General features: G+C 43.3%; 1 protein-coding gene and 1 pseudogene across 2 annotated transcripts in view; both read right to left on the reverse strand.

Moving 5' to 3' along the window:
• Positions 1-12,076, reverse strand: part of PRKG2 (protein kinase cGMP-dependent 2) — a 97,780-nt gene that overhangs the window by 19,453 nt on the left and 66,251 nt on the right. The window lies entirely within an intron of this gene.
• On the reverse strand, positions 3,094-3,165 carry LOC132008886 (U4 spliceosomal RNA; annotated as a pseudogene).

Consider the following 12,076-nt stretch of genomic DNA (forward strand, 5'->3'; position numbering starts at 1 on the left):
ATAAAATGGCAATAATATTGAGTAAAAACACAACAAATAAGGCTAACATCAAAATAGACCCTCATCTGAGAGAGTATGTCAATGAACTATAAAACCCAGCCCTCCTTTATTTATTCAAACATGAATATTTAAAATCTTTGTGTTACTCTAAATAAATCTCTTAGAAATTTAGCATTTCAGTAATACCTTTTAGTATTTATATGTAACAGCAAGGATTTCCTTATTAGAAAAAGGAAATTTAAACAGCCTAATTTGAAGTGGGATTTCACCATTTTCTTCTATCTATACAGAATGACTCATAAAGATTTTATCGAAGGGATGGCTGGGGATACTATGAAATTAAAATTTTGTAACCAGCTGAGATTAGCTTATCTACTTATTCCTCAGAGAAGGAACCAATATGAAAATCCTAGCTAATTTTATAAAGACTGAAATTTAAGAGACAAGAAAGCAATGTTTATAATTGTGTTTGTGTGTGCACCGATGGAGATATTATAGTTTGTTGTTTTATAATGGCCTTCCAATACATGTTTTTCATAACATTGAAGTTTTCCTTTTAAAAATGACTGTATGTTCATTAGATGTTTAAGAGTTTTTCTAGCTCTGAAAATGGTGAATTTTAATTTGAATAGCTGGTTTTGCTTTTGTAGTATTTGATACTGACCCACAGAAATGGCTGTAATTATATTAAGATTTTAAGATTTATGGGAACTTACCACTTTTCTTTGATCTTATCAACTTTAGTCTAACATCTGGTTAGACTGGTTAGGAGATCGACACTCGGACTGACTTAAAGTTTGGCTAAGATCAAGTGTAAAGTCACATGCTTAATCGAGAGGGCCTCAGATCTTCTGATGTCAAGTTCTGGGGATTTCCTATAACCATTCCCACCACCTCCGTCTTGTACCACCATGGCTTCCACCGCAAAGCTCAAGTCTTTTTAAACCTCTCTCTCTAGGCAACGGAGATGTTAAGTTCCTTCCTTCCTTCACTCGCTAAGTAGCTACAGAAGACCCGTATGTACCAAGCACCAGGATACAGACAGAGCCCCAGGCCTCTCAGAGACGGCATCTCAGAGAAAGAGGGGAACAAGCATGAAAATAGAAGATCATACATAGTAATGCCAGATAGTGACCGACGTTACGAAGAAACATATGGCAGAGTGAGGGATGGAGATCAATAGGAATTTTACTTTAAATAGGGTGGCCAGGAAAAGGCTCTCTGAGGAGGGAGCATTGGAGAAGATGTCAGCAGGAATCTGCCTGAAATGAGAAAAAGGCTCATAAAAATCTGAGCAAGAATGATTCTGACAGAGAAAGAGCAGCGCAAAGGCCCTCGCCTTCGGGAACGTGCGTGGTAAGTTCAAGGATCGGACGAAGGCCAGTGTGGCTGGGCCACTGCGTGTGCGGGAAGACAGACGGGAAGTGAGGGCCGAGTTTGCGTCGGCCTGGTAAACCCCAGAAAGAACTGCAGAGACTTTTTTGGTCTAAGAAGCCACTAAGGACTGAGAGAAGGTTATACATGTCCTGACCAGTTTTAAAGGATCCTTCTAGAAGGCAAGAAAACAGACCCACACTTTTTAAAAAAAATTCTACTCACAAAACAGATCTTTCAAGAATATCCAGAGAAGCTTTACACAGGCTTTCTCTTGCCTCTATCAAATTTCCATTATGAAAGTCGGCTTACATGATGCTGAGAGCTTAAAAACATTAAATCTCCAAAAACCTTAATGTACTAGAAGGTTTTAAGATGCTTCTAAATCTGCAGTGGTGGCTGCATCATTCAGAAATAGAAAAATTAGCATGTGGCTTGCTGGAGCCTGTGTCCAGTCAGAATTAGCTTTTTCCCAGCGGTTTCTCTCTGGGCCAGGAGATTTGTCAGCTATTGGTTCTCTTGGTCACATAAAACATGGATACAAAATGACCAGTCTAATTAAGCCAAATGATTCATGGGGACATAACTTTCCAAAAAAATATTCATGTGGGGTTTTCAGGGCACCTACTTTACCCAAGTCTAGACAAGGGTACAGTGGAATGTGTATCCCGTGTGCAGCGACCAGAGACGGTTTCACGTCCTTGCGATGTTGAAGTCCGTCCCCCCACACAGGCAGCGGCGACGGCTTCCAGGGGCGGGAGCGGAGCAAGGGTGGCGAAGGCGTGCGTCTTTCAGGGCCACAGCCCACTCTGCGTGGGGGAGTGGTGACTCACCCCGGATTCTCAGTGCATTTACTAGAAAGGGAGCCAGCTGAAGGGGCACTCAGACCCAAAACTCTCTGCAGGCTCATCTCCTAGGCCACCTCCTCTTTGAAGCCTTCCTTGAACTTACAGAACCAGTTCCTTTCTCCTCCGAGGTGCTTTAACACTGTTTCTACTCCACAGTTACGTCCTTGGGGCAAAATCCTGCAGTCGTGTGCGAGGAACTCTAGCTTCTTGAGGAGAAGCCGCAGTACATCCTACTCACTTTGTAACCCCGACAGCGTCTGTGACACAGCAGATGTTCAACACCTGTCTGGTGAAGAAATCTGAATGAAGCGATAACTGTTCACACCAGTGTCGAAAAGATATGTAAATGCACATGTTCATGTATATGTGCGATCTTCACAACAGCTCGGGGAGCGAGGGACAGTTATCCCCGTGTTCAAGAGCAGAAAATGAAACTCTCGGAAGGCCATGGATGCTTGAGGGGAGGCTCGAACCAGGCTCCGAAGGGAACCTTCCCGTTAACCATAAATTGAGAAGGAAGAGGAAGATTTCTAAGAGGAAAGCAGCATCATACATTCAGCACATTGGTGGGAAAAGCTTAATCGCTACTTAATAAGTACAACTAATAAGGGTCTGGCAGACAGGATGTAGTGGGAGCTGATAATTTCCTTGGTCAGGTGAGAAAAAGCTTGAAGCATATAACATGACCTGCATGCAGGTTATAAAGCCTGAGCAGAAAAGCAGGACCCCGGAGCCACCACCAGGTTAACGAGCAGTCGGTGCAGAAGCCCTGTGTGTTCCTTCCCCGGCGTCCCACTGCCCATTGCCAAGAGGTCACCGCTCCCCTGACGTTGGTGTGCGTTGGGTACTCGCATTCCTTTCTAATTTTACCACACATTTCAATTAGCAATAATTGCGCCTCGGATAAACCTCATTGGCTACGATACTGCCACTGCACAAAGCTTACCACACATTTCAGATCCTTAAGTAAAATAAGTTCTTGTTTTTAAAAACTTTAGATACATCTTACATCTCTTCTTGGGCAAACTGCCTAATGTCGTTTAAAATTACCTTTGTGAATCTAATTGATATTGGAGCACATTTATTTTCATTGCTGTATCATACAGCACCGAATTAGCATGCAATGATTTTCTGGTCCGTTCTGCTCCTGATGGACATTCGCCTTGTATCTGAGAGTGCGCTCCCACAAAAATGCTTCAATATTGTTCTCCACGTTACCTAGCAGAGGTCCATGTAAGATGGTAGAGTCACAAGATCAAAGATGTGATGTCTTCAATGTCACCACACGTCGTCAAGTCACTTTCACTAGGGATCATACTGCCCTGCCGCCCACCCCTCCTTCCCCAGCAACAAGGCTGAGTTCCGGTTGGTGGCCCTATGTCCTCGCGATCCTCTAGGGAGAGCAACTTTCATTTTTGACATGGGTCAGTATTAAATCACTGCGCTTTTCATTTGCATTCCCTCCGCCTGAGTCATTATAATTCCGGTGTGTACGAGAAGTCCCTCCTGTCCGCTCCGTTGGCCTTCAGAAATGTCTTGGCTATTCTTGGTCCTCGGTTAGTCTACACAAACTTTAGAATCGGTTTGCCAGACTTCATGAAAAGCTTCGATGGAATCCCACCGAAGTGTATCTAATTGGTACGTGACTTTGGAGACTATTCATATCTTTGTGATGTTGAGTCTTGCTATTTTGAAACCTCGTACATCTTTCTGATTTAGGGTTATGCTAGAGCTACTGTTGAACAAACATATCTCAGGAAGTATAAATGCCTAAGTCCTACATTAATTTACTTCTCAAAATGAATTTTCTTGAGCAGTAGGGGGATCTCTAAGCAGTAGGTCAGGGACACAGGATCCTTCCATTTTCTTTTCTTAAAGATTTATTTCAGAGATTGAGAGAGAGAGAGAGAGAGAGAGAGAGAGAAGGAGAAAGTGCGTGAGTAGGGGAGGGGAAGAGGAAGAATGAGAACTAGAGACGAATCCCAAGCAGAGCGAGCTGGAAGTTGCCCCTCTGACCTTTGATTCATTCTTATATGAAAACAAAGTTCTAAGTCTGGCAGTAAACACCATAGCATGGTTTCTGCCCTCATGGGGCTATTCGCATCGAGGGGAAGACAGGTCATAAAGAAGCAGGCAACAATATCAACTTTTAATGTGTCCTACATTGTATTTTCTTATATAATACTCACTTACAGGGTTAAGTTCCTCTATGACCACGTGAGAGGATGACTCACCTGAGGTCACAGCACAACCATACATACAGAACATTTATTGATGAGCGATGAGCTAAGAGCATGACCATATAGAATGTTTATTGATCTCTTGAATTGCTACCAACTTTTCTGCTGAGCAAACCCAAGATGTGAAACTACAACACGAATTCTGCTCAGGCTGAGAACAAGACGGATTTTTCTTTAATTCCTTACTGTCCTACACCTTATTATCGTCCTGGATGCATTTGTGATAACCAAGAGAAAGACTTTGAATCATTACTGCCGACATCAGCTTTTCTTGGCCTTGAGAGTGGAGAAAGAATCCGGAAATCATTGGATGGGCAGAGGAGAGATGGCGATGTGGTGTTCTTTTAGTAAAGTCTGCTAACGCTTGCTCGCCTCTCCGTGTTTTTACTGATAGAGACAGCTTGGACCAGTGAGGACTCACCTGGGAACAGATCTGGCCGGCCATCTCAACGGTGAATTGGGGAAGAAGAGTAGAATGAGCTCTTCACTGCACACTACAAAGTCCTCCTCTGTATTACCACAGAAAGGCACACCTTCACAGCCTCTAGAGGGACACCTCCAAAACCCAGACCTTTCTCTAACTTGGGTCTTTTCCCCAAGCTTTCACCGGCCGCGCTTTGCTGGTAAACAAACACACACACACTGTTCCTTTCTTTCTGTCCTTAGATATCTGATCCCTCACAGATACTCCAAGAAGTGATGAAGGAAGATGAAAAACACCATTTAATCCAAACTGGGGAAGGAGGCCAAGTTCAGCCTTACACGGAGCCTTTCATCCTTGAGGACTTGAAGCCCGAGGCTGGACAGCCGGAGTCGTCACCCAGGTGTGCATTCTCGCTGTGCCGTCACCAGGCACCTCCGCTGCCCCCATCCTGACACAGCCCCCTCAGGGACTGTGGTGGGAGCGGCTCGGCCGGGCTGCCGGCCGGCGGCCCAACTCCGGTTTCTCATGTTTGCTGAAACTTGCTTAACGGCCCTAATGGATGAACACATCTCGTTCATTTGTGTCCTTCAACTCCTGGGAACAATATTCCATCAGCTCATAGGATCAAGTTTGTTAATCGTGTTGCGCACATCTCCGAGAGCTGTCGAGCTTCTCAGTCGGAATGCGCCGTCGGTTTCCGAGCGGAGTATTAAAGTCCCCTGTAGTGGCTCATTTCTCCTTATTACTTCTTTCGAATTCTGCTTATTTTTGAAACATTTTAGTAGGTAAATAAAAGATCAGGATTTTTATATCATCTCGGCAAGAAGAATCTTTCGCCCTCAAAGGACAATCCTTCCTGATATCCGGCAACCCCCCCCTTCCCTCATAATGAAAACCGCGTTTCAACCCGTTGGCGATTCCCAGGCGTATGTTCCTCAGTCCTTTCTGCTTCCAGCTTCCTGCAGCCTCGTGCCTCAGCTCCGTCTCCTACAAACACCGCGCAGCCGACGCCGTTTTCTAAAGCTGCTGGACAGTCCTCGGTTGTGATCTGTGAACGTCTACGCACGTCCCAGGTCTCTCTGCTCCTGGGTGTTCTGTGTCCCTCTTGCTGCCTCCTTTGAGGACGACCAGCATTTTCTCCCGCTTTAATTCCAGTTGTACCGACTCCTGCTTGTGGTGCTGCTGCTCAGCGTTTCCTCGCGCTCGCTGCCCGACGGCCGGGTGAGCGCCCGGCCTCTCCTCCGTCCTGCGAACACATCCAACCTTCTTTTCCATCTTCCTAACGTTGCATCTCGGATCCTCACCAGGGATCACTTTTCAACTCCCTCAAGCGCACCCCCCTGTGAAGGTGGTCAGCCCTTCATCCTGGTCTGAAAACGCCCTTATTTCTACTCTGTTGGAGGAGAGTCTCCCTGGCTGAACAATTCAAGTTTCGTAGTTATTTTCTGTCAGAATTTTAAAACTACTCCTCCGCTGCATTCTGGATCCTCTGGTTGCTCTTGGGACGTCAACCGAAAGCCCAAGTTTTCCTCCTTTCCGCGTAAACTGTCTTTTGTCCTTGGTAGCTTTTACTACTCTGTTTTTGTTGTCCCCCCACAATGAATCTCACAGTAAACCAGGGCTGGCCCTATGGGACCAGCGGACATAGGGGAAACGCTGAGATGCGACCCTGCGAGTAGGTCTTACACAGCGCTGTAGGGTCTTCTCGGATGACGCCTTCTGAGGGAAGCCAGCTGTCAAGACAGGACAACGTTCGACCTCTGAAGAGGCCACGGTGCCCCCAGATAACGCCAGCATCAACTTCCCAGCCTCACGAGTAAGGGACTTTGAATGTGGATGCCCTGGTCCGACCCCAGACAAGCCCTAGCCGACATCGGACCGAAAATTCATGGATCACCTCAGGTCAGAACGACCCGGCTGAACCACTCCCCAAATTCTGACCCACAGAAACTGCGAGAGATGACAAATGATTCTTGTAGTTCTAGATGTTACATTTCAGAGTGATTTGTTACCCAAAGGTAGGAGCCACAGCAAATACAGTTTGTCCCAGATGGGATTTGTTTGGGTTCCTTTACCTGATGGTTGCTGTTTCTTGTAACTCCCCCCAAATTTTCAGCCACTGTTTCTTTAAATACTGCTTTCTCCTGATTTTCTATCGTTATTTTTATCTTGGACTCCAATGTATAATTTCAAGAACTTCTCACTCTGTTCTCTTATTTTTTCACCTTTGAGTGGCTCTATGTGACACACTGTGTAAATTAAATGTATCGTCTGGTGAACTGATTTAACTTGCGACTCCTCTGACATTGAGCCTGTTACACTTTTCAGATTGATGTGTCATTTATACACAAGGATACGCAAACAGTTCACTGAGTTTTGATGCCGATTATACACGGGACCAAATGACCACAGAGTCAAGACGGAGACACACTCATTCCCTCAGCAAGTCCCTGGTACGTCTTCCAGGCCAACGGCTCTCCCACTCGCAACCACTGTTTTGACTTCTACTGTGGCTTCTAGAACGGGGACAAACGTGATCATGCAGCAGACACTCTTGTCTCTGGCTGCGTCCGCTCCACACAGGTTTCGAAGGCCACGCACACTTGCCGGTAGCCGTCCAGGCCTGTCTGTCACGGAGCAGCGACCCGTGGCTGACATACTGCCGCCGCGCCCAGACATTGGATGCTGATGGATATTTTGGCTGTTTCTGATTTGAGGACTTTTAGCAATAAAGCTGTGGTGAACATTCTTGTTTGTTTGTTTGTTTGTTTAAGATTTTTATTTGACAGGGAGCGAGCAAGAGAGCACAAGCAGAGGAGGCAGCAGAGGCAGAGAGAGAAGCAGGCTCCCCACTGAGCCGGAAGCCCAATGCGGGACTTGATCCCAGGACCTTGGGATCATGACCCGAGCCGAAGGCAGACGCTTAACTGATTGAGCCACCCAGGCATCCCTGTAATGAACATTCTTGCCCAAGATTTTGGAAGACATGATTTCAGTTTTCCTAAACAAATACTGAGAAGTGAAGTTCCTCCCTGGAAGTTTAATTTTTGTCACAGGTTAGCCATATGCTTGGCTCAATATAAAACAGACAGACTGTTCTTTAAACAGTTTTCTTTCTCCCCTAGGAATTTAGGAGAAAGTCCTCACCAACCCTGGGTATTGCCAGTCTTTTAAACTGCTGTCATTTCAGTGGCTATAAAATGGTTCCCTTTTGTAGTTTTACTCTGCCTTTCCTTGATGATGTCTGGTAGGACTTAATGATCATTCCTATGCCTTCTTTTGGGAAGTGATTTTTCAAGACCTTTGACCATTTTTTTAAATTGGGTTTTCTTTTTATTGAACTGTAGGAGTTATTTATGTATTTCCCAATACAGTCAAGTCTTTTGTCACATAAATGTGTATTACAAATATTTTCTCCCAGTCTGTGGCATGACAACTCATTTCCCTAAAGTATTTTAATTACCAGAAGTTTTTAATTTTGATGAAGTCCAATTATTATGGACTGCATGTTTGTGTCTCCCCAAAATTGGTAAGTTGAAACCCTAAACCCTGATGTGATGGCATATGGAGGTAGGGCCTTTGGGAGGTAAAGCAAGCCATGAGGTCCAGCCCTCATAATGTGATTAGGAACTCTTAGAAGAAGAAAGCTCCCTCCAAACTCAGTGTGCGCGCGCGCGTGCGTGCGTGTGTGTGTGTGTGTGTGTGTGTGTGTGTCTTTCTCTCGTGCATGAAAATGAGAAGGCACCTCTCTGCCAACTCAGCAGTGGGTCCTGACCAGACAGGTACCAGATCTGCAGGCACCTTGATCTTGGACTTCCTCGGCTTTAAAAATGTCAGAAATAAGTGTTTATTGCTTAAGTCACCCAGTCTATGATATTTTTATTATAGTAACTGAAATTTTTATAATTAACACAATTAATACAAATTAATACTTTTGTATTCGAAGAAATCACTGCCTACCCCATGTTGTGAAAATATTTCCATATTACCTTCCTGAACTAATTTTTCTATCTTGTGTGAGGTGGGAGCAGGTTCATTTGTCCCACATACGCATGCCCAGCTGTTTCAGCATCGTCTATTGGGAAGACTGGCTTTTTGCTTTTTGCTAAAAATCAGTTGATTCTATGTCTATCTCTGGACTTTATTCCATTAGATGAACCTATTTTTCTTTTCTTTTTCTTTTTTCTTTTTTTAAATTTTTTTTAAAGATTTTATTTATTTATTTGACAGAGAGAAATCACAAGTAGTCGGAGAGGCAGGCAGTCGGAGAGAGAGAGGGAAGCAGGCTCCCTGCTGAGCAGAGAACCCGATGTGGGACTCGATCCCAGGACCCTGAGATCATGACCTGAGCCGAAGGCAGTGGCTTAACCCACTGAGCCACCCAGGCACCCTGAACCTATTTTTTTACCCTGTGTTGTGACACTGCCTAGAGTACTACAGTTTACAGTGTCAGATATTGTAAATTCCTCAATTCTGTTTTTCGTTTTTCAAAGTGGTTATTAACTTTTCTAAACTGTGTTTCTGTGTAAATCTTAGAGTAAATGTCTCAGTTTCTAAAAATGCACCTGCTCTAATTCATATTACAATGACCTTAAATCTGTAATTAATCTGAGGAGAATGGACACTGTATCAAATATTGAATTTTACAATACATAACCATAGTATACCTTACCATTTAGTTGTATATTTTTTCTCAGTAATATTTTGTAGTTTTCAGTATGGAGGTCTTATATATTTTACACATTAAATATATTCAAATTTATTTTATAATTTCTGATGTTATTATAAATAGTATTTTTATTTCATTTATAAATTATTTCCTGCTAGTATAGAAAAATAGTTCTTATCTATATACTGACTTAATTTATATGTTGACTCAAGTGACTTTAATTTTATTTATACATTGACATTGTACCGATTATCATGCACATTCCTTCTAGTTCTTCTTTGATAGATGCTTTAGGCTTTTCTACATAAACAGTCATGTTGTCTGAAAATAAAGACAGGCAACTTCTCCCCTTCTCATCTGTGAGCTTTCATTTCTTTTTCTTGGTTTATTTCATTGGCTAAGACCTCTATGAAAATGTTGAAAAAAAGTGGAAAGAAAATATTCTTACCTTGTTCACAACCTAATGGGGAAATGTTCAATATTTCACTGCGAGGTATGATGTTAACTAAAGATTTTATCCCCATGCCTCATACAGTAAGGTGTGTCCTGAAATGAATGGCTTAAACAGCTGTAGGGATGTGGATTTGTCACAGCATGATTCCCTTTTTTCAAGGTTTAAATATCCACTTTCTGTTGCTCTCCACATATTTTCACATACATATTATAATTAATCTCATCAAGAAGATTTGTCCAATGGAAGCTGCTCCCGCATTAATGAAACTCCCTTAAATCTGTTATTTCAATTATTATATTCTAAATTACTTAACAGAAGTTTTATTTATTAGCTTTTTCTAAACCAATTAGATTTTTCCCCTCTGTTCCTTACTCATTTGTCATTTCCTCTCTTATTTTTGAAAGATGTGTTAGGTGGGTTTATTTTACATTTTGTATCTGATTACTCCAATAATGAAGCACTTATTTGCCTGCCAAATAACGCTCATGGTACCTTTTCTCCCCCTCCTATATATTTTTTGTCTTATGTTTTAAAATGTGAGCTCATGTTCTCTGGAACTTTATCCCTGGGAGTTCTTCGTAGCCTGAGTTAAGAGTACATTCATCCAGACGGATATACATTGATTCTTGAAAAGTTGGGCATCCTACCAACATGAACCCATTCTCAAATCCTTGCATGGGGTTTTCCATCTTAGAAGACTAAGCACCCAACCTCCATGAAGACAAGCCTATGGGCCAAGAATTCTTAAAGGAGACTCTTTTGCTTCTGTACCAAGAGCCCAATAATGAGAAAAGCACGTTTTCTTGCATGCACTCTGTCTTTTTAAATTAGATATCTTTTCTTGCTTTCCATTTTTCTGAGAGTGTCATCTGTGTGATTGCTGGCTTTGGGAAATATTCTCTGATTCAACTTCTCACACTGCCCAGGTCCCAAACTTGGTCCCCTGTTCTTAAAGGTGCAGCTACTAAAATCAGTAGCTACAAAATCTGGGCCATCTCAGATCACTGGGTGCCCACAAGACTTCAGCTTCATGTTTGAGTTCTAGGCTATACTCCTGTCCAAGCGTGGTTCCCAACCTCGGGGGAACCCCAGTGCTGTCTCATGAAGTCAGCCACGCGTGTAATACTGCTTTTCGTGTTTCATTCAGTATTTTTAGACATTTGGTAGTGAGAGGATTTCAGCCTATCTAGTTTGACATATAGCTAGAAATGGAAATATTCAACATGTACATTTTAATCTCTAAAGGCTTTAGTTGTCATTCGTTGTTTAGCTAGTTGGCAAATGAGTCAGCTGGATGGATAACACTGGCTGACGGGAGAGATATTTATGGACCCCCCATGGCTATGTATAATAAATATGCTCTCCAATTTTAAAAAAAAAGCTCTGAAAAAAAAAAAAAAAGAAATGAATCTAATGGCTAGTCTGCCTCCCTCGTGATGGCTTTGGTTCTAGAATATTCCAAAGCTATCCGTAAATAGCTGCAAGAGGCACAGCCAATGAAGGCATTGTGAAGAAGAGGGCCGACCAGGCCTGTGTTAGTCCCTCCCCAGTTCTCAAAGCTGCCTTTCACAGATAAAATAAAGCTTGAATGGATCAAAATGTTTCTTGGAAGTTCACCAGATTACACATGAAAGGACTTATTTTACTCCTTTCTGTGGAAAGAAATCGCTTAGCAATTACACACAATGAGTTTAATTCCTACGGCTGCATTACCCAGTGTAACGTGTGGATGGTAAAGCCCGTCTCTACCGTCAACTGCGTCACTTGCAAAACGCTTCGCCCAGGTCTTGACCCATAACATACTAAACGACTTACAAGGTGACGGCTAGTGTTATTTCCACGTATGAAAGTCCTGATGTGAACTTCTAATCTCTTTGTAAATGTTACATTCAGAGACGGTTTCGTGCCCTTGACACACGGACAAGACAAACTCAGGAAAACTCAGCGTGAGCCCTGTCTGCATGGGTTCCCTCCTGACGACCCCCGTCTTCATGGGTTCTCCTGACGTCCCCGTCTGCATGGGTTCCCCTGACGTCCCCGTCTGCATGGGTTCCCCTGACGTCCCCC

The sequence above is a fragment of the Mustela nigripes genome, chromosome 1 (genome assembly GCF_022355385.1).
Source record: "Mustela nigripes isolate SB6536 chromosome 1, MUSNIG.SB6536, whole genome shotgun sequence".
NCBI lineage: Eukaryota > Metazoa > Chordata > Mammalia > Carnivora > Mustelidae > Mustela > Mustela nigripes.